A 25,827-nucleotide genomic window follows, 5' to 3' on the forward strand; every position below is an offset into this window, starting at 1 on the left:
ACCGCATGGCACTCCAAGCAAGCCCTACAGGGAGAACTCCAAGGGAGCCTTCAGGGCTGTGCTAAGCCTGACAACCCCACAGGCATAACCCCGGAGCTAGCCTGGAACAGAAGCTTTTTTTGGGGGGGGTATGTCCCTTCTAGAACTCACACAACAACGTAAGGGGGGAGGGCTAAAAACAGGGTTGCAAAATGGGTCTGGGATTGCAAATGAGCTGCAGACAACAGAAATAAATTCCCCTGGAGGAAATGGCAGCTTCGGAGAGTGGACCCTCTGACCTTCCCATAATCACCAGAAGTGACATCACCCCATTAATCCAACAGGAATTTCTGGTCCATTTTCCCCACTGCCACCCTACCAAGAGGGGACAGCGTTCAGGGGCTGCTGCTGGGAGGTAGCGGCAACCCAAAGCAACTATCTCTGTGTGGCGGACGGATTCCTCTGGACTCAGAGCAGCCCTTAGAGATATAACAGCAGTGGCAGCAACAGGACCATCTGGAGTCTAGAGCTGCAGGATTCGGTCAGCTTCACCCGCCTCTGTCCTCTAGCAGCACCACGGAGGGGGAAAGGTTGCATCAGCTTGCCCTAGCCCCTAGTAAATAGTACTTTTGTTGCATTTTTTTCCCATCTTGTAAATCACCTTGAGCATCACTGTTGGTACAAAGGTGGGGTATAAACCCTGTAACTCACAGGGCACAAGTACTAATGGGCAATTAGAGACAGAGACAACCAAGATTAACAACGGCAGCTAGAGTTCCCAGCTCTGCCATGTGCTGCATCCAAAATGTATTGCAAGAAGCAGGTATGCATTACTTGCAAAATAATGGAGTGGGAACTACTGGATGCAGGATCTTGGTTTTACAAGGGCCACCTGCCCCTGTCTCTGATCTGCCTCAGAGCTGTTATCCACCAAATCACCTGGAAGTTTTGAGAAAGAAAGAAAGAAAGAAAGAAAGAAAGAAAGAAAGAAAGAAAGAAAGAAAGAAAGAAAGAAAGAAAGAAAGAAAGAAAGAAAGAGGGAGGGAGGGAGGGAGGGATTGTATGTCCTTTTGTTTTAAGCTGATATACATAGAATTGCTGTAGTAAAGGGAAAATATAAGCTTGAATTATTTAGCATATCAGGGACTTGGCACTGAGCTCCCGAGAAAGTGCCTCCAGTACAATGCAGAGCATCCCTATTTTATACACCATTGCACAGAACATCTCCAAATTGCCCTGGAACTTGCGCACCGCCCTAAGGCGTCCTCGCATTATTCCCAAGCTGTGGGTACTTCTAATGCTCTGTTAATCGTTCTGTGCTCTAACATGCTCTGGAGGAAAATCAGAACATCCCCACAAAGTCAAAGAGAAGTCCCACTAATGAAATTAAGTGAAAGGAATATAATGTGCTTTTTGTCAATGTGGGCCCCCTTAAGCTAAACTTTGGATGACGATGCACATAGATTATTCAGTAGAAACAGTTTTAATTAGTGTTACTTTTACACTTACTTTTGCAAAGGATAAAAGAAATACAGATTGTCTATCCTGGCTCTGGAAATGCAAGATCCTGCAAATCTGTAGTAACATGGACATTGCCAAGTGTATGCAATATACCTGTGACCAAGCAACCTTAGGACACAATCAAGATTTTGAATATAATATACAAGTTCTCCCTGACTCCGCTGGCTATGCATTCCCACAAGCTATTTTAATCAGCGTCTAGCAACCCTGACTTTGCAGCTGACATATTTTTTCCCCTGCCATGCCATGTCTCTTAAATATGCGTGAAACCTGAGTATAAGGGTTTTTTTAAAAAAATCAAATTGGCATTATCTTAAGAACAATGAGAGAGTCTCTTTTTTAGAAAGTGGTGGGGAGAATGCACATTTCTTGACTATTGATTTCTACACTGGTTGATGTGTTAATGTGTTAATGTAATTGCATTAATGGACAAGTGTTGACAGCTTGTAAACTTAAATGAACCCGCATTGGTCTTTCAAATCCAAAACGGTGTCCTCTGTAATAGAATCCATTAGGGAAAAGAAAGAAAGAAAGAAAGAAAGAAAGAAAGAAAGAAAGAAAGAAAGAAAGAAAGAAAGAAAGAAAGAAAGAAAGAAAGAAAGAAAGACAGACAGACGTTGGGGTAAGAGGAAGGATAATCTTTTTTGGAAGACTTCAAACTTAATTTGTAGATTACGTCTAAGTGATAGAAAGCCGACATTGTCATCCGCTGAGTGCTGAGACTGTCCTTGACAGTTCTGACATTTAAACAGTCAGTTGTGAGCTGATAGATTCAGTGGGAATGGCCTCATTATTTATAGTGCCGAGTGGGAGTTGGGAGACTTGATTGTAACCTAGGAGGTTTTCATCAGCCTCTGAACTGTGGTCAGCCACGGACCCCTGCTGCATTTCAAAGTCCTTTCTCTTGCCTTCGGATTCCCTAATTGTATGCTTCACATCTCCTGTCAGCCTCCTTGTAGGTCCTCTTTGTGTCCCAGCCAGCAGGTGACAACCAGTACAAGACTCCCTAAAGAGAGTCATTCTCACATTGTATCTGGAGACCACTTAGTGATACGTTTTGCTCCCAAGGGCCATCAAGAGCTTTGTACCATCAGGAGACTGAGAGATGAGTCCAGAAGTCTTGGTTCAAACCTCACTGCAGCCATGAACTCACTAGGTAGCCCCATTTGGGTTGCTAGTTCTGGGTTGGAAAATACTTGGGGATTTGGGGGGGGGGTGGATCCCGAGGAGGGCAGAGTTTGGTGGAGGGGGAGGACTTCAGTGGAGTATAACACCATACCCACCTTCCAAAGCAGCCATTTTCTCCAGGTGAACTGTTCTCTGTCCCCTGGAGATCAGTTGTAATCCCAGGAGATTTTCTGCCCCCAATTGGAGGTTGGCAACCCTAGCCGCGTCAAAGAAGCTATGCTCTTTCAGTCTCATCAAGGGTCTCTCCCCCAAAATATTGAAATGATGATAAAAATGCTGATCCAACTTACAGGTTAGTTGTTTGGATTACTGATATAAAGTGCTATACATAAATAGTACCCTATCAGGAGCCAGAATTTGAAGGGATTTTTTTTTTACAGAGAAAGGGGAGTTCTGAGGAGGGGAACGAGTATTATCTGAAAGATCCCCTCCCAAGCTTTATGAATCACCACATTCAGTTTATGTTCACAGTTGCTACCATTTTGGGTAGCATCTTTTTTTAAATAGAAAGAGGTAGCTTGTCCTAGCTACATGATTCATGCTCACCCATGACATTTTGTCTCAGGCCAAACTTTGTGTGACCTTTCATTAATGCCCAGGAGAGGAAACTATTCTCCATGCAAAAACGAAGCAAGGGCCCCGGTCACACAGAAGATTTTGGCCCGGGAGAGGGACGGATTGGGGGCGTAGCAAACGGGCACGATCTCACCGCAACATCTGGGAAGCGGCGCGCACCCGTCCCCGATCCGTCCCTAAACCCGGAAAAGCCACTGCAAAATAGAACCTCCTACAAAGGAGGACGTACCTGAAGCACCACAGCAAGCATGGCCGTGGGATTGCTGCCGCGCCCGTCGTCCGGAGCAATCCAGGCTCTTGGCCGAACTGCACACATGCACACATGCACAGTTCGGCAGCCTCGCTCTCCCTTCAGCAGCTCTCCCCCCCCCCCAGCATCTGATCATGCCGGGGAGGAACTGCGCAGCAGCTCAGGGGATCTATGTGATCTCGCCGCCACATGTTTCTTTTGGTGTGGCTTTAAAAAGCTGCACTTTGGTCGTACTTTTTACCCCCGTGTGGCAGGGGCCAAGGTCTTTCTTTTGTAAATCATTCAGCCCCTACCAAAGCAGACTAGCAGCGAAGGAAGAGGTAGAAGCGGAAGCACCTCAATCTCTCTCCAATCATAAATATTAAGGTAATAAATTTTAAAGTGCCACCTTTAATAAGAGAGATTCAGGTGGGTAGCCGTGTTGGCCTGAAGCAACGGAACAAAATTTGAGTTCAGTGGCACCTTGAAGACCAACAAGTACACGCACACTTCTTCAGATGCATACCTTTAATAAGACTACTTCCTAATTAAACTTTAGTCACGTTACAATGTGTGCTAAACTACCGTTGCCAGTCTCCAGGGAGGGGATGGAGTTCTCCTGGAATTGCAACTCATCTCAGTTGTAAATACCATCATTCAGCAGAAGCTGACAAGTCTTATCAAGAACACAGCTGAGAAAGTGACAAAAATCCATCATCCTAGTCAATCAATTGGTCCAATGTAAAAAACCCTCCTATTGTTCGAAGACTTCCATTTAAAAAAAAGTTTCTTCCCAATATTTAAGTCTTGACTGGTCCATAATTTTAATTTGGCATGTTAAAGTGGATCAAATTGATATTGTCACGATGTTATACACCTTTGTTCTCTAGGTGCAGAGATCGCAAGAGGAATGGATCCACTCTAGTATAAGTGGACTCTAAGAGAAAGGCACTTAGAGAGAGGCACTAGACAAGAAGCCACCAAAACAGCCCAAGACAAATGACAACATATCTCAAAAATGCAGAGATAAATTTCCTTGGTGGGAATGGTGACTTTGGAGGGTGGACATTGCTGGCATCACATCCCTGCTGAGCTTTGTCCTTTCCCCAAACTCTGTCCTTTCCCCAAACTTTGTCCTCCCCAGGCGGCAGCCCAGCTTCCGCTGTCCATTTCTTCAGAATTCAATACTGCAGAAGCATGTAAGAATTTCCCCTCACTTATGTATTTAGAACATCACTATGCCACATCTTCTGAGACCTACACAAGGTGGCTAACAAAAATAAGAAAACAAACAGGGAATACGACTAGAAACAGTGAATCAATAAAACAGTACAGAAATTCAGTCACACTAACACCACAGCAGTAAACTCATCAATGTGAAAATAAACCTTGGGAGCTCAAAAGCGAGCCATAAAGCATCAAAGGGTGAAAAATACAGGACAAGATGGTAAGAATAAGCCAGCTAGTAAAGGTAAAGGTATCCCTTGCTCGAAATCCAGTCAAATCTGACTCTAGGGGACGGTGCTCATCTCTGTTTCCAAGCCAAAGAGTCGGTGCTGGTCATGTGGCCGGCTAAATGCCGAGGCGCAGGGAATGCTGTTACCTTCCCACCGAAGCGGTCCCTATTTATATACTTGCAATTTCTTGCTTTCGAACTGCTAGATTGGCAGGAGCTAAGGCCAGAGACGGGAGCTCATTCCATCATGCAGCACTTGGGTCTCAAACTGCTGAACTAGAGACCTTCCGATCTGCAACTCAGTGTCTTAACTTCCAAGCCACCACTAACAATGGCATAAAATGTTAGTTTAAAACATGAACAAATAGAAATGTTTTGGCCTAGTGCCTAAAAGACAATATGGTAGAAGCCAGGTGAGGCTTCAGGTAATGGCATTCTGAAGGCAAAGATCCAAACGCTGAGAAAGCCCTGCAGGTGAGCACAGCTTCAGGGAGAGAACCCTGAAGGACAGGCTGACTCCTAAGTTTTTGAGTGGTTTTGTCATTGATCAAGATCTGGGGTCCCCAACATTTTTGAGGCTGTGGGCATCTTTGGAGAAGGGGTAGTGAGTGCCACCCCAAAATGGCTGCCACAAGAGGCACAGCCCAACACAATCTCTCTCTCTCTTCACTTTGCAAAAGAATATCAGAATGGGAAATAAAAAAGAAATGAAGGGAAACCTGGGGGAAGGAATGGAGGGAGATAATAGGAAATAAAAAGAAGGAAAGCCTGAAAGGGAAAGAAAAAAAGGAATCACAATCCTGGATGCCAGTTTGGTGTCGTGGTTAAGTGCGCGGACTCTAATCTGGGAGAACCAGGTTTGATTCCCCACTCCTCCACTTGCACCTGGCTGGATGACCTTGGGCAAGCCGTAGTTCTGATAAGAGCTGATCTTGAAAAAAGAGCAGTTTCTGTCAAGAGCTCTCTCAGCCCCACCTACCTCACAGGGTGTCTGTTGTGGGGAGGGGAAGGGAAAGGAGTTTGTAAGCCGCTCTGAGACACCTTTGGGTAGTGAAGGGCGGGGTATAAATCCAATCTCTTCTTCTCTTCTTCTTCTTCTTCTTCTTACTAGTCTTCCTGAACCTCCAATGGCCTCTACTGCCATCCATTTGAATAAGAGCAGCTAAAAACAAGTCTTGCCTGACAAAGGCCCCTCCCACTTTCTGAAAAGCTCAGTTGGCACCAAGGGACAACTGGTAAGCACCATGGTGCCCATAAATACCATGTTAGGGAACTATGATCAAGATCTTAGTCTTATCTGGATTGACCTTTAATTCATTTGCCCTATATATTTGTGTTCTGTCTAGCTAACTGAGCATCAGAAGGTAAAAGTTTGTTTTTTTAAACCATCCAGACTTAACAGATAGCACAAACAGAAATGCCAATCAGAAGAGCAAAGAGAGACTGGTAATTTATTCAGTGTCCATGAGCACTGTTGTCCCATTTGACCCCTTAAGATTGCAAGTTCTTTCATCTCCTATCAGTTCCCAAAAGCCTTCCTTCCAACTGTACTACAGTGCCAGAAAACTGACTCACACCACTCCCCACACGCCGTACTTAAGGATCCTCCACCCCCCATTTTAGAAACAAGACAGATGGAATTAGAGAGGAAAAAGCTTTCAGGGAGAGTCCTAAGAAGATACATTCAACATTGTGAAATCTCATCTAAGAAGAAACCCACAGCACTTCTTTGGCATTTTTTAAATATATGATAAAGTACTTACATTTCTGCAGTACAGTTTATCAACTCTAAAAGTTTCCAATCAGACTGTTAAGACACAATGGGACTGATGTCTTACTAACTTACTCACAGTTACTAATGGGGGGATAGGAGGAGGAGGAGGAGGAGAGGAAGAGGAGATTGGATTTATACCCCGCGCTTCACTACCCAAAGGTGTCTCAGAGCGGCTTACAAACTCCTTTCCATTCCCCTCCCCATAACATACCCTGTGAGGTAGGTGGGGCTGAGAGAGCTCTGACAGAAACTGCTCTTTTTCAAGAACAGCTCTTATCAGAACTATGGCTTGCCCAAGGTCATCCAGCCAGGTGCAAGTGGAGGAGTGGGGAATCAAACCCGGTTCTCCCAGATTAGAGTCCACGCACTTAACCACTACACCAAACCGGCTCTCTATGTGAACACTGGGGGTATATTTCCTCAAGAAAGGACATTATTTACTCTGATTATTATAATACACACACACACATACACACTTTTCAGTATAGATTTGCCCCAAATCAAGGAAGGAAGATCCAAGCATTAAAGAAAAATACTCTCAGCTTTTTAGAGTCACCAGAAATATTCTGCATACCTCAGTAAGCAACAAAATTGAATTGGCAACTTTGAGGATTGTCAGGTGGGGATTTCATTCTCTCTGCCACCATGCAGTTCTTGCCAAAGGAAAGAACTGCAGAGAGACTGGCCAGATGGAAGAAGGAAGCCTTCTTGCACTAACAGGTCATAGTGGTTTAAGTGAGGTTAACCAATCTATATAAAGATCTTCAAGGTCAAGCTTGTTCACTGCTTGGGAACACAACTGAGGAACTCATATCAACAATAGTTTCACTCCCTAGGATTGCCATCCCCCAATGGGGGTGGGTTTCCCCCTGCTTTCAGGGGCCCCAATCCACCTATGGCCAGTGGGGGAGTCCCACCCCCAAAGAGCCCCATCGCGTCCAACATCCCTGGAGGTGACATCATCATGCTGGGCACATTGTGAAGGGAATGCTCTAGCATTTGGATTAAAACTCTATGGTGATCATAGAGTTTTTTTGCCCAAATTCTAGAATGTCCCCTGCATGACATGTCTGGAGCAATGATGCCACTTCTGGGCAGGAGCAGCCCCTACAGCAGCCAGGTAAGACCTGGCAACCCTATTGCTCCCCCCCTTCTTCACCAGTGTCATAAAAGCCAGGACCACAAGTAGGTCAGTACTAATTGCCCTATACTGCAGATGAGAGGAGTGAAAATTAGTGTTTATCTAAGGGCACAAAGTAAGTTCATGGTAATTAGTTCGTGGTATAGCCAGGAGGCTTTGTTTGTGGTAAAGCCAGGAGATCCTAAGATAGTCAGGCTGCCTGAAGTACTAGCTCTTGTTAGAGTTATGCACCACTAGGTGGTGAACTAGATTTATGTTTTGGGCTGAGAGAGCTGTGACTGACCCAAGGTCACCCAGCTGGCTTCATGTGGAGGATTGAAGAATCGAACCCATTTCTCCAGATTAGAGTCCGTTGGACTTAACCACTACACCATGCTAAGTTCAAGGTAGAGGCCATGAATAGGTTGAGGAGACAGAGAACCAGGAACACTGCCCTAGTTCCTTGGAAGAAGACTGGGATAAATGGGATGTGGTGGAGGAAAGTGGCACCAAGTTGCAGCTGACTTATGGTGACCCCATAGGTAAGAGACATTCAAGGCAAGAGCTATTCAGAGGTGGTTTTGCTATTGTCTGCCTCTGCATAGCAACCCTGGACTTCCTGGTGGTCTCCCATCCAAGGACTAACCGGGAAGACCCTGCTTATCTTCCGAGATCTGATGAGAGCAGGTGATCCTGGGCATAAATGTGACAGGTAAACATAAGATCCAAATGGGGATGCCCCTGGTTCACAGCTCAGACACTTAGCTACTACAATTATTGATTTGGATGCAAAATCTAATTGAACATGGTGGATGTGGCTGGTGCAAATTGGGGATGTTATCAAAATTTACAAGATCATTGGTTCCATTAAAACATCCTCATTTTGGTTATCTTTCTCCTTTGCACAAATCAAAATCACGAGACCTTATTTTGCATCATTTTCTGCTTTTCCATCCCTATTTCCCCCCCATAAAATGTATAATTTTTCAAAGTTATTTGTCCATCAGTAAATCAATCTCTCATATTATGTGTATATATGATGAACACAGTATAAATGTCATATAGAATGCATGCAAACTGCATACAATAAGTGAAAGTAATAAAAGGGATAGCCAATATTTATAATGGAAATGAGTGGACACAAACCATTCACAATGACAGCTTAAAGGACCAAAAAGAAACCTTAAAAGGGAGTATACCCATCTCTCTCTCTGGTGCATCCTTATCTGGAACCACTAGTCTCATGGAACAAAATGCAAATACATTTGTGTACTCAGAACAAGTGAATTTGAGAAGCAAAGACCTGAATTAACAACTGCCACGGAGCAGGAAGCTCCTGGTTCTTCGAGGCAGGTGCTGCCAGGCAAGCACTTTGAATGCTCTTCATGATGATAATTGAGCAGCATTTTAGGGGCTACGCAGGAGAAATTGCCTCAAGACAGGAAATCAGACAGCAGACACAAATTTGCACAGAGTGTCAGCGTTTTGGGAGCATACTGGTTTACGGTGACAAACAAAATATCCTTACATTCTCTCACCACTTTCCCCACAAGACAACGATAGCAAGGCAGGCTTTTCAAGAACAGCTCTGTCAGACAAGATGCCCCCCACTGCAGCAGCAAAAGATTAAAGAAAAGAGGTAATAGACAATGGGGGTGGGGTGGGGAGAGGATGACAGTGGACTCTTCCCAAAATAAGAAAACATATTTTGTTCACTGAGATCTCCTGTGGCCAGGTTTCTGCCTGATGGGACACTGCAATCACTTCCCAGTTAAATGAGCCAAACTGGCAGCTACAGGGGTCAAATTGGCACTTGGTTTCTGGCTTTAATAAGATGAGAAGCCATTAATTTTTTTTTAATGACATTATTTAGATTATAATGGAGGTCTTCATTTTCCTCCACGGTTCTTTCCTCACTTTTTTCACACACACTCCTGTGAAGATGCCGTATCTCAAACTGGAATATATCCTTCAAATATATTTATTTGGGTGGTAGGATGGCAGATTCCATGACCTGATATTCAGTTGCTACAATATACTGATTTCCATCCCCCCTCTTTTTTTTTCAAATTACGAAAATTGTAGTATTGAAAAGCTAGATTTCTAAAGATGCTGGAAAAGTGGTGTTTGAGTGTTTAAAAAAAAGAGTGATTTCCCCAAGATAAGGGAATATAAAAATTTGAAGTTAAAATGACCCTGGCAGTATTGAGGGTACACCACGGAAGACCAGGTACAAGGGGCAAATAACAGAACACAGAGAACTGCTTTACACCAGTTTGGTGTAATGGTTAAGTGTGCGGACTCTAATCTGGGAGAACCGGGTTTGATTCCCCACGCCTCCACTTGCACCTGGCTGGATGACCTTGGGCAAGCTCTGATAAGAGCTGTCCTTGAAAAAATAACAGTTTGTGTCAGAGCTCTCTCAGCCTCACCTACCTCACAGGGTGTCTGTTGTGGGGAGGGGGGAAGGGAAAGGAGTTTGTAAGCCACTCTGAGATTCCTTTGGGTAGTGAAGGACGGGGTATAAATCCAGTCTCTTCTTCTCTTCTTCAAATTAGACCAGTCTGCCAAGATTAGTATTATCTGCTCTGACAGGCAGCAGCTCTCCAAGGACTTTTACATCACCTGTTACCTGATCCTTTCAGCTGGAGATGTCACATATTACACCTGAGAACCTCTGCATGCAGAGCAGATGTTCTGTCACTGAGTCACAGTGCCTCCCAAAGTTCCCTCCCTCTTGAGGCCCTATTTATGACCTTCCCAGAGGCTAGTTGGCCACTGCCAAAAGAAATATCCATGTGGACTAGAAAAACATTAGTCTGATAGACCCTTCTGTTTGTTTGTCTAAGAGTGTATAAGAACATGTGCTCTCAACCATGCACAGAGTCCCATTTCCCCACATAACCTAAGCTTTGCTTCTGGGCAGATATAAGCTTCCAAGCCATCCTTCACCCCAGAATTTTTAATAAATAAATAAATAAATAAATAAATACATACATACATACATACATACATACATACATACATACATACATACATAAGAGGTGCTGGGGCTCAAGTCTCTCTACAAGTTCCTTTTTGTGCCCACTGTGGCATTTGGCATATTCTCAGAGGTCCTTTATTCACTCTTATTACTTCACCTAGGTCTAAACCCTGGTATTGAACATACTGAGCCAGGTTATGAGCACTTCATAATTTTGACTCTAGGCCTTTTTGCTTAAATCTCTTGCTTCAATGACTCCTAGTGTAAAAAGGCCCTTTGTAGGTCACCCTTTTAAATGCCAGTTGCCAATTCTGTGCATGTCTGAGGCTCCTTTACGATAGGAACTGTGGACTGGTTTCTACTTGGAGGTATTATATATGCAAACGGTGCCTTTGCTTCACAAAGGAAAACAAAGACGGAGGCACATCTATTTAACTGTCATAGTGCAGCTATTACAGATGCATGTGTTGGATCTATCCATCATACAAATTTTAAAAGCCAAGAGATGAAACCTGAACGGAGAGAATACCTCTCCATTAAATTGGAGCTCTTCAGCTTCATCTTAATTATGAAAAGGTGACAGATACTATATGGTGGTGAATGTAAGAAAGCTTTTGAGGGTGACTGATGGCCCTTTCTATCCCGACAGCTGAGAAAGAGAAGTCTTTCACAGGCTTCTCTGTCAAAGGACCATTCTGCTAATATGTGGAGCTTTAATGGGACTGACAAGGATAGTTGTGGGAATATGGAAAGCACTAGTTGTCCCCTCCCCGAACTCCACTTTCCCGCCAGCACAAGTGGGTTGCATTCCAAATTTGTGAGCTGATGTACATGCTATATTTGCCATGGGGATACTGTCAAAACTGAACAATCCAAACATGTAACTCATACTAGTGCCAGACATTCCTTGTTGGATTTCAGTAAGTTGCATGTCTGTATGCAGTTTTGCACTTATTCAATGGGTTTCACTTCTGAAATACATTTGTGGCTGGTTCAGAGGTCATTTCGGGGGGGAATGCGGGGGAACGCAGTTCCCCCGGGTGAGGTGCAGGGGGCGGGGCACATGATGAAGCCCCGCCCCCTGCTTCCGGCCACCCCGCTTCCAGCCCTCATTCAGCCAGGAGGAGGCAAGAGAAGAGGAAGGGTAAGTTGCTTCCTCCCCGCCTCTCCCCACCCCTGCCTGCCTGGGGCCAGGGAGGGCCTTGGCGGGGCTTCCTCGTACTCCCGCTGGCCTTGCAGGTCCGCCGCCGGGCCCCTGATGTCAGGGGGTGTGGCATATGCTAATGAGTTATGCTAATGAGTTCCCCTAGCTCTTTTTCTACGAAATGACCCCTGGGCTGGTTCCACTTGGCAATGCCGCTGTGAATGCAAAGGTGGGCTTTTTCTTCCACATAGGGTAGGCTTCCCCACATTTCTCCTGCCCTAATCCCCTATGGGCTACTACCCCCACATACCACCAGAGGGCTTTAAAATGGTAATTGATGTATTGCTATAACATTATAATGCTGTAGGGATATGTCAATTAACAACAAGGGGAGAAAAACACTTCAGTGGCACAGGAGGCAGGAAGAATCTCTACTTTCTCATCCAGAAGACATCCACCGTACTTATACGGCTGCAGAGCAAGATTATGAAAGATCATGACAAAATGATAGAGAAGCCAGACGGTGCACAAATGCACTAGAAGAAGAAGAAGAAGAGATTGGATTTATACCCCGCCCTTCACTTGGAGTCTCAGAGCGGCTTACAAACTCCTTTCCCTTCCCCTCCCCACAACAGACACCCTGTGAGGTGGGTGGGGCTGAGAGAACTCTGACACAAACTGCTCTTTTCCAAGGACAGCTGTGCCAGAGCTTGTGACTGACCCAAGGTCACATCAGCAGGTGCAGGTGGAGGAGTGGAGAATCAAACCCGGTTCTCCCAGATTAGAGTCCGCACACTTAACCACTACACCAAACTACAATGCCATATAAAAACAGTTAAAAAACAAAAACCCTAAAGTGCTCTCAGACCTGAGCTCGACCAAAGCACAGAGGAGGAGGAGGAGGAGGGGGAAGAAGAAGAAGAAGAAGAAGAAGAAGAAGAAGAAGAAGAAGAAGAAGAAGAAGAAGAAGAAGAAGAAGTATACCCTGTTCTTCACTCTGAGTCTCAGAGTGACTTACGATCTCCTTCCCTTCCTCGCCCCACAACATACATCCTGTGAGGTAGGTAAGGCTGAGAGAGCTCTGACAGAACTGCTCTTGAGACAACAGCTCTGAGAAAACTTGTGACTGACCCAATGTCACCCAGCTGGCTGCATGTGGAGGAGTGGGGAATCAAACCCGGTTCTCCAGATTACAGTCCACCAGTGTTCCCTCTAAGCTGAGTTAGTGTGAGCTCACCATTCCTTTCACATATTGTTCAATTAAGATATGTCCATTGTTTTGTCTTTTACATACTTACAAAAACATGGATCTCTTTGCCAGGGACAACTCCCCATCAACACTTCTAAAACCCTGCATGGATATTTACAGGCCAATCCTCATCATTCCACAATTCCACTGGAATTAAGGGAGGGGCAACCCTTAAATACAAAAGACCTGTGCATGCTGTGGAGACTGAGGTCTTCTCACAGGTTAGGGAAGGGGAGGTTCACTACGGTGAACAACAAATCAGCAGTCAAGGTGGGAATGGGGACCACCTTTTTGAGAACTTTCAGGCAAAGATCTTTCCCAAAGATGAAGCCTTATGAAAGACAGAGAAGGACATCCACTCTAAGGCTTGAAGTGTTCCACTGGACCCCACCAGCATAATAACGTGTGAAGCTTCTTTACTGCATACCAGACTTGCAGAGCTTGTGACCCACCAAAGCAAGTGCTGTTCACCAGCAGCTCAATCCTCATCAGAAGTTCCTTGCTTTTCTGCCTGCCTGAGACTGCAAAAACAGCCATTTGTTGTCCATCACTTAGCAAACCACTATCTAGTCTAGTGTGTCCTGTTTTGACAGTACATCACCTAGGTCTCAGGCTTTTTGACTAGCCTGCTTAGCTAAGACCCTGTATCCAGAAATGGAGGCTGAATGAACATCATGCCTATAAATAATGTGCTGTACCACTGATTGACTGTCCCTCCCAAAATTATATGTAAGCCTGTACTGGGGGGGAGGGGTGTTTGAGTCCTAGGTCTGATTAGTAGACAGCAAATACTTACATCCAGACCAGACTAGCAGATATCTGATGTGTATATAGGCTTCTGTTAATTTGCATGTTAAGCAAAGGCTCATGGAACATGCTTTTGGAAGAGCCACCATAACAATGAGAGGTGGTATAAAGCTGGACTGGGCTAGTTGAAAGGACAAGAAGGGGAGACTGAGAAGTGATGAAGGTAGTCCTCTCAGAAGGGCACAGCTCGTTTTACAAGCTTTGGATCCAGAAGGACAGAGAAGACAGAGCTGAAATTGCTAGCTGGGAAGAACTGAACAATCCTCCCTGGGAGAGCTGCAGTAGCTGGGAAGAGCTGAAGAGCAGGAACAGCTGGACTCTTCATTGACTGCACTGAAATCAGCACCCCAGTACAGAGCTGCCCCACTTTGTCTTTCCAGGAGGAAAGGGTAACTGCTCCTAGGGCAATGCACAAGCTTGAAGACTCATCCAGCATCTTCACAGGAAGAGTTCCTGCTGTTGCAAGAAGGCCTTCTTGACATCTGGAACTCTGCTCCAGGCTTGGCTTCAGGAAGAATACACAGTGCTGTCTGTGCCTTCTATAAAGTGGATTGTGAGTAGGACTCTGCTCTGAGACAGTGGTTAGTGAACCAGTATTGACATTTTTGGGAATGTTTTTCACAGTTGCTTTCTGTTGTATTTAAATAAATTAGATTTACATGTTGAGTTTATGAACATTACCCTAGACTTTGAACCTGGCCCTTGGGACTCAAGGGGTTATATACAGGTATGTGCCCACCAGACAGGATGCCATGGCAGGGACTTGACCCAATAGATTTGTTGCACTAAACCAGTGGTCCTTAATTTTAATCCATTGCCACCCACTAAGTACTCCATGGTGTCATTAAGTGCCAGAAATAAAAAAGGACACAAAAACAGAATTCCAGACAAAGCAACTCCATGCATAGATATTTACAATCATAATATATGCAGACAGGGGAGAAATGTATTTTCCCCAAAGTGCCAGTTTTTATTTGAACCCATTTGGCACTTTTTGGAGAGCCTGTTTCTCCCTGATCTTTATTGCTGTTTCAGTGCCCCTTGGCTGTTTTCTTTCTGGAACTTCATCACGCATATACAGCCTCATGGATGGGGGAGCATTATGTTTTGTTGTTGCTTTGCCCTAAGCAGTGAGGGGAAATTTCTGTTTGATTTCTCCTTGCTGTGTGCCACTTCATTAAGGACCTAGAGGAGAAAGCAAGGATCTGGGATTTTAACCTCAGGGTCGGGTAAGCAGTATAAAACTGCCTTTCTCTGCTGGCTGTCAGAAGCCATTGCAAACAGGGAGAGAGGTGACTGTCTAAAATCTTGACCCTCCCCCCTCATAAGTTCTAAACACCACCCCCAAGACGTATAGATCACCCCAGGGTTAAGAATTGCTGTTTTATTAAATAGAGCATCCAGCAAATAAAGCATCCTAGACTCTCCCACCTAAGCACCACGCAAATCTCTGCATTGGGACATATGGACATCAGAACTATTGGAAGTAAATAATCATTTCACATTTTCCGCAACCAAGGTCAGCCAATGTACTTTCTTCGCATTGAAACAGAAGCTAAAAACGGGGTGACCGGCTGCAGAGTTCATTCCACGCAAACAAACTCTATTAAATATAATTTACGTTCCCAATGTGGGTGCTCTCAGACCTCGCTTGCTAGAAAATCAAAGCTAAATGGCATTTTTCATCAAGATTTCATCCCAATAGAGTGCTCTGCTCTTTTTATATTATGATGAGTTTGCAGATGCATCTGATATGCCTGTTTTGTTCCCCTTACAGCCGCTGCGTCTCAAACCTTATCAAACTCTGACAGAATCTCTTCATCTTAATGAGACTAAAATAGAGATGGGTGTGCAGTCACCCTCACTTTGTTTAGATTATCTGTGGGAGGAACTTGATTGACACCGGTCAAAGGAAATGAAGGTCTTGATGTTATCAGATAAAGCCCATTCTCGGGTTCATCTTTCAAGGAGAAAGGCCTAGGTGACTTGAGGGAAGGGGCAGCACATGACAGAACTGTTATTTCTGCCGCTTCTGAAAGAGAGTTGATTCCTTGCTCTTGATTTGTTTTTTTGTTTTAAAAACAAAAGGCAAAAGCAGAATTTGATAGATTTGCAGGTAAGCATCCCAGAATCCCTCACCTGAACAGCACTGTGACACACAGACATCAGAACTATCAGAAGGAAATAGCTTTAACCTGGATGGCCCAAGCAAGCCTGATCCTGGAAACTAAGCAAGGTCGGTCCTGGTTAGTACCTAGATGGGAGACCCCCAAGGGACTCCAGGGTTGCTACAGAGATGCAGGCAACGACAAATGACCTCTGAACATCTCTTGCCCTGAAAACCCTATGGTGACTTGATGACACCTTCCACCATCAAGAACCTCAATGGTGGCCTGCAATGTTCCCTCTAAGCTGTGGAGTCATGTGAGCAAAAATTCTACTTTATGAGCTCCTGGCATTAAAGTTGTGAGTGAGCGATTTGGCTGCTGCATAAATTAGTTTGCTCTTGAGCTCTCCTTCCTGAGCTGGGACAAAAATGTGTGAGCCAGAGGCTAGAAAACTGTGAGCTAGCTCACACCAACTCAGCTTAGAGTGAACACTAGTGGCCTCTCTGAATGGGCTCCAACTGGTAGGCCCACACCCATCATGGCTGCTCCAGTAAGGTGTGAGGACAAGCCCCACTGCAGTTCTTATACCATTTCTTCTACATCAACACCCTTCCACCTAGTTCCACCTAGTGTGTGGCTCAGGGCTCCCAAGATAGGGAAGCTGTTATAGTCCCAATATTATTCAATAAGCTCTGAACTCTTTCAAATGGTAGTTCCCCAAGTAGAACAGGGGTGGCGGTGGGGGGGGGGGAGGCATCCCAGCTGCAGTTACTGTTTCACAATTAGCTGTCAATTTCACTCCAATCCATCTACACCCTTCTACAGATCCCATTCATTTCAATAGGATTTACGGAGGAGAAATTTCTATTGGGATAATACCTCGTTTTCCATATTTAATGTGACATTGATTGATATTTAATGATTATGAAGAAGCCGGCTCCTGCTCTCCGAAAATAGATTCCCCCCCCCCTCCTGCTTAGCCTCATGAGAAGCAACGGAGAATCAGCCAGTAAATTCCCATAAACAAAATTATCACAAGTTTGACATTGCAGCCAATCAAACCACAGGGGGTGGGTACAGAACAAGTCCCCTCCCCCAGCAATAGCATATAATAAGATTACTTTATTTGCACTGTTTCAGTTTACTGTCTAAGGGATGCCTATTATAATTATAGCTAACCTTTCAGAGGACATCATCCATCAGTTTGCATTAAAGAGTGTCTTGTGCCATTGACAGGACACTTGTTCCGTTAGAGAAAATGACAGATTTTAATGAGCTGTATCTGCTAAAAAGTGTTCTGTCATGTCAGGCTCCACCTCCCACCAAGTATGCCAGGGGCTGTGAATGTCCCTCTTGAAAGTTAAGGTAAAACATGTAACAAATTTTCTACAGATGTGAAAACTGGCCCAAGTAGAACACTGGACAGGGGGAATTGTGTTTAAAAATAACTTTAAAAATGAGTCCTAGTGGTCACAAACATTTTGTGTGTGTGTTTGTATGCTTCTTCCAAAAACAAATACTATTTGGAGAACATGCCATTTTTTTTTAAAAAAAAAAGAAGGGAATTGCCATGTCCATAGCCCCACAGCCTATCTCAACATGAAAAAGGCAGCTGGCTGAAAAATGTCGTATTAAGAAAGGTGATCATTCCAGGTGGTCAGCCGTGCTGGTCTGAAGCAGTAGAACAAATTTAGAGTCCAGTGGTACCTTTAAGACCAACAAGGGTTTATTCAAGGTAGGGGCATTCATGTGCATGCACACTTTTTCAAGTACCTGATACAAAGTTGTATTTGAAAAAGTGTGCATGCACACCAAAGCTCACACCTCCAATAAACCTTTGTTGATCTTAAAGGTGCCACTGGACTCTAAATTAGTTCTAAGAAAGGAGATATTTATGCAAATAAATGCAGTAGTAGTTGTTTTTTTGGGGGGGGAAGGTGGGGTCTTTGCTTTCTTTAAAATTCCTGTGATTCTCTCTCCCCCCCCCCCAGGTCACAACCTCATAAGAAGAGCCCTGGTGAGAAAAAGCCAGGGATCTTCCTAGTCCAGTGCCATGCTGTTTCATGCAGAAGTCAACCAGGTGCTTCCAGCATGCTCACAAAACGAGCATGAAGGTCCCTGTCACCACTGTGGGATGCAGTGGCAATGGCCAACTGGGATGTGATGACGTACAGTCTCTAAACCTGGAGGTTCTACTTAGTTATCATGGTCTTCTACACACCCCCTCCATCTGAAGTGGCATCACAAGGTCTCAAGATAGCTCATTCCAGTCACTGACGTGTCACAGCAAGAAGTACTTTATTTTGTCTGTACTCCAGAAATTTAATTTGGTAACCCAGAACTCTGTTGTTGTTCTAGATTTAGTGATTCTTTTCATCTACCTCCTCAAAACCATGCATGATTTTTATTCCCAACCTTAATCACCGAAAAAAAACCCTAAAAATCCTTAAACACTTTCACTTTCTTTGAAGGTAAAATGTTCCAACCTGTTGTTAATTTTGGCTTTCCCATTCAGTACCTTATCCATCTCCACGCTATCCTTTTTGAAATAGGGGGACCAGAAGACTAGATGGTATTCTAGATGCAATCACACCATAGATGTGTACAAAACCACTGACACTGGTTGTGCTATTTTCAATCCCTTTCTTAATCTCTGGTTTTTAAACTGCTGCTACATAACGAGTCAGCATATTTATGATGCCAAGATCTCTTCTCTGATTAGTCACAGTTAAGTCAAATCCCATTAGTAAGCATTAGGATTTTGTGGATCACTTTCATGGTTCTGTTGACCATCACTTTCCTTGGACCTTCACTCCCAGTTTGGAGATACACTTTTGGAGATGTTTTCCACCTTGCACATGGAAGACACCTTGCAAGGGATTATTTTGCATACAGATTAGGAGTTAGGAGAATGTGCATCAGGTTTACCTCTCCTTTAAAAAGTTATCTCAGTTTCTACTACCAACCCCCCCTCCATCTCTCTTTCAAAAATGGACAAGCTGCTTGAGAAGTTCCAATGAGGAACTATAGGGGGGGTGGAGATAGTCACATTTCCAAGGGCATGAATACAATTTCCAGTGTATGTGACATCCCCCACTCTCTGAATTCTCTCCAATGGCTTTCAAAGCCAAGCCTACAGAGACACACACCTATTCTCTCAACAGACTATCATTGTCATGCTTTTTGGGGGGGAAATCTATCTTCATGCAGTACAAAGTATTAGCATGCACCACCTCTTCTTCTGGGACACAAAATTTGTTGTAGCTCTTACACTGGTCATTGTTGAATGCGTTTGGAAATTTCCAGAAGTGATTTTTATGAGGCATGTGTGGGATGGAGGCACAAGACAGAGGCAGGAGGAAGATGGTAATTTAGATTTATTGTTGAGAAAAAGACTATAATTTTCAAGGCATTAGAAGAAATGGAAAAATTGCTTGCACTGCTAGAGAGGTGTGAACTGCAATTCAGAGACTATAAAGGCACTCAAGTCAAAACCATTTTTCTTTATTGATGCATTGTAATTATGCTAGGATTCTGTCTATACGGAAGCAATGAATGGTTTTGCTAATATCTGTATGTATGGGTGCATGGATGTATGTTTGCCATATACATGTTTATTGAATCAGCCCTCTGAAATAAACAGCTGTACATGGTATGTCAAATCAGAGAGTAGAAAAGGAATGAAAGGGCATCAAATCTAGTCCCCAACAGACCAAGTCACATGAGCCAGGCTATATTATAAGAAGAGGGAAGGGCAAATGTCTCCAGATCAGTCAAGATGTTAACATCTTGCCAACACAGACTAAGGGAGAAATCCTTCCCACTTCTAAGGATTGTGATCAATCAGATCCTAAGCATGTTCACGCCTATCCTATATGCATGCCCAAAGGAGTATATACCAGTGATGTTGTGATGCTCACCAATCATGTGGCAGCATTCATCACTTTGTAAGCAGCCAGCCAGCAACCCTAATTGGCCAATATTCTGAAATAATGCCTCTCGGAATGGATAGTAACTGTGGTTTCCTTGGCTTTCGATCAAATTTGTTAAGGTTCCCATCAACCACAGCAACATGTGATCCTGGGAAAGAATAACTGATGGGAAAGATTGCCATCAGTCCTTTGTTTCAAGAATCATCTTCCACCCCCAACAGCCAGTTGCTCCCTCTCCCAGCTCAGAAAGGTAAAGTCTGTGGGTCAGAGGGGAAGAACCGGGAAAAGAAGGATACGGAACCTCTGTTTGTGTTCACACTCACCTGCTTTGTCATCATATTGACATCTGAAGTCTAAACATTTTTGAATGTTCAGCAAGCATACTCAGAAAACTACGAGCAGGATAACGACAAGGCTGAGCATGTTCATCTATCATTATCTATCATCTTCAATCAAAAGAGCATTTGGGCAGGTTACTGCAGATTAAATGAACACAGCATGCGATAGAACAGAGCCTTTAGCAGAGAGAGGCAGAGAGAGAGAGAGTAGAGGTGGAAGCTGGGCCACTGATCTTTGATTTCAGAATATGACTGTTAAAAACCTATCTTTATCTTCATCTGTGAAATTTTGGAGGGCATACATGATGTCCAGAAGAAACAGGTTTAGAGTATATAAAGTCAGATACTATCAAAAGCTGCTAATATCTTACATATCCCACCCTTTACGGGTGTTAATTGAGAGCTAGTGTGATGTAGTGGTTACAGCGTCAGACTAAGATCTGGGAGATAGGGTTGCCAACCCCCCCGGTTTGCCAGGGGTCCCCCGTTTATTTGGGGGGGGTTCTACCCACCGCCGGCCAGATGGCCGGTGGGGGAAGCCCCACCCCCAAAACCCACAGCCACCCATCTCTCTCCCTTTAAGTGTGTGCAACCTGTGTTTCATCCCAAGCACGAACTCCGCAAGCTTGCAGGGAAATGCCAGCTTCGTTCTTAAAAGGGAAATGCAGCTGCTCTTAAAGGGGAAACGCCGGCTGCCGGCTACTTTAAGTGCAGGGAACTTCTGTTTCTGGAGATCTGGTGCACGGGTGGGTGGAGGGGGGCAGCAGACGTCCCCAACGTGACATCATCACGTTGGGGATGCCCCACCCCCTCCAGGAACGCCCCCAAAGTCCCCCGCTGGGGGTGGAAGATGGACTTGGCAACCCTACTGGGAGAACTAGAGTCAAATCCCCACTTTGCCATGGAAACTCACTGGGTGACCTTGGGCCAGTGACACACACTTAGCCTCATCTACATTACAGGGTTGTTATGAGGATAAAATGGAGGAGAAGAGAACTACATAAGCTGCTTTGGGATCCCCCACTGTGGAGAAAGACAGGGCATACATGAATTAAATAAATAGTTCAGCTATACCTCTGTAACTATATGTTGCATTGGCATATCTCGTTTCATTTTGCACAACATTCCATGTTAATCCTACTGTGTCTTACAACAGCTGGGAGCGGCTCCCATCCTCTCTGAATGAACCAAGTTGATTGGGCCTTCTCTCTCTGATTACATCCCTCCACCTCCTTTCTACATGAAGTGAGCTCTAGCTCATGAAAGCTTATGCTGGAATACATTCCGTTAGTTTCTAAAGTGCCACTACATTCCTGATTCATTTTACTAAAAGTTGTTAACAGGTTTTGTTGTTATTCTTAGTATTAATATTATTTAGTATATCAAAGGACATCTATAGTAATGTCAACAAACAATTAAGAAACTATCACCCAGCACTAGAAGGTATAGCCAGCTTTTTACAGGTATCATCATCATCACCATTACCACCACCACCACCAGGGCTATTTTGGGGCAGGAACACACAGGAACGGAGTTCCGGCTGGCTCCCGAGTTGTCCACACCCAGCAAGAACTCATTAGCATAATTGGCCACACCCAACAGCAGAAACTCATTAGGACTGGCTACATTAGGGGTGTGTGGCCTAACATGCAAGGGAGTTCCTGCTATAAAAAAGCCCTGGGTTTTGACAGCAAACAAGGTAAACAGAATAAGAAGCAAAAGGTGAGTGTGTCTGGATGACCACACTTCTGCGAACATGGGGTGTGTGGCCTAATATGCTAATGAGCTGTGCTGTCAGGGGTGTGTCCTAATAAGCAAATGAATTTCTGCTGTTGGGTGTGGCCTATTATGCTAATGAGTTCCTGCTGGGCTTTTTCTACAAAAAAAGGACCTGACCACCACCATCGTAGCACAACACCATGAGGAGGCAGCATGGCTTTAACAAAAACACACCCCATAGTCCATTCTCCTCCCTGCAACTAATCAAGAAAAATCTTTGATGATGACTCAACGATTTATGCTGCTGAAAGCATGTAGTTCCAATTATACAACACGATCTGGGAAAGAACCTCAGTTTTAAAAGTATTCCATGCTTCAAAATAAACAATAAGAAATCCATCCTCCGTACACTGCACAGGATACCTAGCCTTGCCAGAAAAATCACTTTAGTATATGGTAGGAGACTGCACACATATTGACTGAATGTCACCTTTTGATTTTAGTAAATGTAGCTTTGGCTCATCTTTAAGCTCCCCACTTATTCTGTTTCATTTTCTCTACTGTAGTCTTCAATACCGTCTGAGACATTAAGAACAAAGAGTTTAAGTTACTCAAGTGTTAAAGGGGGTTAGCAGAGCAAGAACAGTCTTCCCCCCGATACATAATCTGCATGATTTCATATCCATTCCAAAATCCATGTTGCCATTTGCTAATTCCAAAATTACTTTCTTCCCTTCCTTTTATAAGAGGATTGTCGGTATAGATGCTGGAATCCTTTGACAAAGTGAACACACGCTCCTCTTAGCCATGTTTAGTGTTTCAAAGCCAAAGAAGTGTAACCAATCAATCATTCCTGTTCAGTAAAAGCAAGATGATAATTGTGCTGTCTTAGATCTTGTACACAGAGTATTGTGTGTGTTTTCTTCCCACTCTAGTAAATTCTCCTACTTATCGTTGGGTGTATTATCCATTTCTGCCTGATTTTTCCACTAATTTGAGGTTCTCATGATGTGATTCACAATGTAATAAAAGTAATAATGAAAATATAATAAATATTTATATAGTGGTTTCAAGTGTCGAAAGCATGTTGTATGCATTGCGGTATACACCTTAGAATAACCCTGTAAGGGTATTATTATTCTCACATTGTGGATAGGGAAGAAGGACAAGGCTAAAAGCTAATGGCTTGCTAAAGGCCACTTAGGGAGTTCCCAACAAACGTGATATTCATACCAGAGACTTCATAGTTCTGGCTGAAATCCTAAAACCATCTTCCTGAAAGTAAGCCCCACTGAATAAAATGGAACATGCTTCTGAGTAGACCTGTTTAGGATTATTCTCTTGGACTCTTAGCCACCATGTTCCTTCTGCAAAGCCTACTTCGAATGCAACAGTCATGAACACCCTGCAAAGTATGAAAGTGTGTATGTGTAGAATTAGATGCACATCTCTTTCACAACAACAAAACCCTACTGGAACAGAAAGTGAAACAAAAAATATTCATCATCACAGGGAAGAATACTGAACAAGAAACAGAAGCTTGGGCTGATCTGCAAAAACAGAACAAATACTAATCAGGTATACTTGCCAAAGCCCAGCAGTGCCATCTCTGAGTGTAATGTGTTATGGATTCCATTGGACATCATACTGCTTAGTGAGATGTTTGTACTTCTGAATAGGAAATGTGTAATGAACCCAGTGACCAATAATAATATAAAATGTACAGCAGTGATGTGTATCTATTCCAGCAAACTTGTGTATCTCCTTGGCTGATGCTATGGCTGATTGGCTGTAGCTAGGAAGAAGAAGAGATTAGATTTATACCCCGCCCTTCACTACCCAAAGGTGTCTCAGAGTGGCTTACAAACTCCTTTCCCTTCCCCTCCCCACAACAGACACCCTGTGAGGTAGGTGGGGCTGAGAGAGCTCTTTCAACAACTGCTCTTTTCAAGAACAGCATCAGAACTACGGCTTGCCCAAGGTCATCCAGCCAGGTGCAAGTGGAGGAGTGGGGAATCAAACCCGGTTCTCCCAGATTAGAGTCCGCGCACTTAACCACTACACCAAACTGGCTCTACACCAAACTGGACTGAGAAGTGAAAATGGCCCTGGAGCAAGCCTAGTGGAGCAGCTCTTTTGGACCCTCAAGCCAGCGCTGCAGTGCCGCTCAGTTCAGTGGGGCCAGCAAGGGACATTAGCTCACCCACAGCATTCTCCCCCAAACCTGGCAGCTGTGTGGGAGGAAATAATTTGTGAGCTGACACCGAGTGCCATTGCTGATAAAGGGTCCCTGACATGTTGCCAGAGTTGCTCGGGCTTGGTTCTGCTCACTCTTGACCACCAGCAACCCTCTAAGGCAGTGGCTCACTGAGAAAATCCCCTGAAAGTTAAATGGTCAGTCTGCCCATGGCTGCAGCTTAGACCCAAAGGGATTGGCCAGCAGTCAGCACCAGAGCCAAGTGACAAGAGATTCTCCAGCAGCAGGGATTCAATCTCATTCTTGGCCCCAGTGCTGCTGCACCACTGCAGACCACAGCATTGGTGGTGATAACAACAGCTATGGGACATGTCTCCTGAGGTACTTCCTGAGTCCCATCAGCCACCACAGCATCGTAAGCCTGGGAGGAGCCTCACCGCCTTGGCCATACTAGCAGACATTGGATGTTTGCCCAGTCAGCTGTTTATGCATAGCTTGGCCTTGTCCAGGCCTCAGCCCCATCAGCTGCTGCTGAACTTGCACCCACTGGGCTGCTTCTACTTCATACCTCGGCCTGAGCTCTCAGCTTCCCAGCTCTGTAGGAAGTGGACAGCTGGAAGAGCAAACAAGGGGGCAGGTGTGGTCCCTTTAAAGCCTATTCTACTCCCCCACCCCACACACAATACTCTCTCTTCTCTACTCCCCCACCCCACACACAATACTCTTTGGCCTGTATGCATAGGATTGCCACTGCCGTGTTCCCTCGAAGTTGTGTGCATAAGCGGTCAGTCATTAACACAGGAAGCTCCATTCAGCAGTAATCTGGAGCCGTACAAGGTGTTGCACTGCCCATTGCCCGTTTTAAGAATCCAGCAGTTATATTCTGCTCAGGTTGTGAACTGCTCCCCTCATTAGGGGGGGAAATAGAAGGAACATTGGTTGCCAAGTCCCACCTGGCTGCTGGCAGGGGATGGGGAGATGCACATGGCTACAGTGATGGCTTGCTGATTGTGCCCTCACCTGTATTGGGAACAGAGGGAAACTGGAGGGAGGAATTGTTTTTGCCTGGTTGTTGGGCCCCAGTGGTAGAGGGCCTTGAGAAACTGCCACTTGTGTGCACTCGTAAAAGCAGCCACAATGCTGCCAAGGGCAAAAACATGGGCTGAAGTCCAGCCAGCCAGCTTTTTGTACAAGAAAAGCAACTTTACAAGGGTGCATTTTTGCATGGAAAACTTATGGTCTGAGAGGGCAAAGCACCAGTTGGAAAGCAATTGGGGAAAGGGGAAGAGCTGTAGTTACAATGCAGGTAGGAAAAAGAGCTAAGAATGTCCTCTCTGCCCCTATTTCCCTTGGTGAAACCACCCTTTCCCAAAGCTGCTGTTTACAAAATATCAGCCTGAGTGGCTTGGTCATACACGTAGTTTTTTTCTCCAGAGTTCACTCCTCAGGCACAATTTCAGATGTGTTCAGTAAACTGTGGAATTCCTGGGAATGATCCTTCCATTGG

This window comes from Gekko japonicus, unplaced genomic scaffold (genome assembly GCF_001447785.1).
Source record: "Gekko japonicus isolate JY-2015 unplaced genomic scaffold, Gekko_japonicus_V1.1 scaffold780, whole genome shotgun sequence".
Taxonomy (NCBI): Eukaryota; Metazoa; Chordata; class Lepidosauria; order Squamata; family Gekkonidae; genus Gekko; species Gekko japonicus.